This window comes from Plectropomus leopardus, unplaced genomic scaffold (genome assembly GCF_008729295.1).
Source record: "Plectropomus leopardus isolate mb unplaced genomic scaffold, YSFRI_Pleo_2.0 unplaced_scaffold11921, whole genome shotgun sequence".
Classification (NCBI taxonomy): Eukaryota; Metazoa; Chordata; class Actinopteri; order Perciformes; family Serranidae; genus Plectropomus; species Plectropomus leopardus.
Genome location: NW_024612640.1, coordinates 275 through 1,483, shown reverse-complemented (window position 1 = coordinate 1,483; position 1,209 = coordinate 275). Strand labels below are relative to the sequence as shown.

Below are 1,209 nucleotides of genomic sequence, written 5' to 3'. Positions count from 1 at the left end.
TGTTTGAAAGAAATCAAGCCAACTTGCTCAGGTTTTAAAGGATTAAGAAAATTGTTCTACGGAATAACACAAACTCACGCTTAGTGTCTTACCACGTCATGATGTGGAGGGAAGTCAAAGGTGTACTCTTTTCCCAGCAATTCGTTGTATTTGTAGTTCATATTCTTCTTAATGTCATACGCTCCATAGTAATCGTAGTCTTTAACCTTTGCGATAACACAGACAAACAAATTGTTAGAGGCTAATTAATCATCCATGTGCAGAGAAGCACAAAGCACTGGGCCACTTGCTGTGTCAGTGTCGCCCATTATAGGCAGTCAGCTGGTTCCAGCATTCTCTATCCAGCAAGCCTTGTGGAAAAATTTGCATCTTAATTGTTTATGTCTTTCCAAGTGCCTTCAGTCAATACGTGGTTGCAAATAAATCATTAGCGTGCACGTGCGTGTGTTTAGTATATGCGTGTGCCGTCTCACAGGGGCGGGCCCGTCTTTGTTGAACCAGCCAGGTCTCTCCCAGCCATGTCTCTCCTGGAACACACAGCCCTGCTCCGTCAGCACCTAGGACAAACAGTCACACACACAAAGAAGTGAAATCAGTGCAGAATGTAAGTGCAGCTGAGCATGTTTACTATTTGGTGTGTATTTTGGAACAGTTACACAGAAACAGATGGTTAAGTTGAGAAATCTGGATGTTTTTGATTCTAATTAAAAGGCATATAGTCACAAAATTGTATAGTCATAAATTGATTCTCACAGTCATCAACTTCAAACTTCATACTGACAGAGCTAAACACATCAATTGCCAAAGACACAACAGCTGCTGAATCTTCCTTAAGGGCATTTTGACTGCTGTTTTTGAGCAGCGCTAAATTAGTTTTGACAACTTGGTAACTTTCTGGCTAGATTTGGCAACTTTTCAGACCTTCTTAGTGACTTGGTATTTCTATCCAGCGACTTAATCAGACTAACAGGGACAAAGCCTAGAAATATATTGCAGTTCATTCCCATGCATGCTGCTCTCAGATCTTTTCCCCTCTCTCCTCTTTCCATAACCCTGTATACAAACAAATGTACAAATTGTCATAAATGTGCAAATCAGTGTTTGATGTCATCTGGTGACTTTTTTGCAACTTTTGGAAGCAGTTTTTTATGGACACTCAAGTGATGACAAAATTGAAAGAGTATCTCCTCATAAACTTGCTAACTAACA

The 1,209-nt window shown here is 40.2% G+C and overlaps 1 long non-coding RNA gene across 1 annotated transcript; it reads right to left on the bottom strand.

The window, feature by feature from the left end:
• Positions 1-94: 94 nt before the first annotated feature.
• LOC121963626 lies at positions 95-555 on the bottom strand. Its single transcript, XR_006107259.1, has 2 exons — positions 474-555; positions 95-206 (listed from the first exon to the last, which is right to left on the bottom strand). It is a non-coding gene; the product is annotated as an uncharacterized LOC121963626 (long non-coding RNA).
• Positions 556-1,209: the final 654 nt, after the last annotated feature.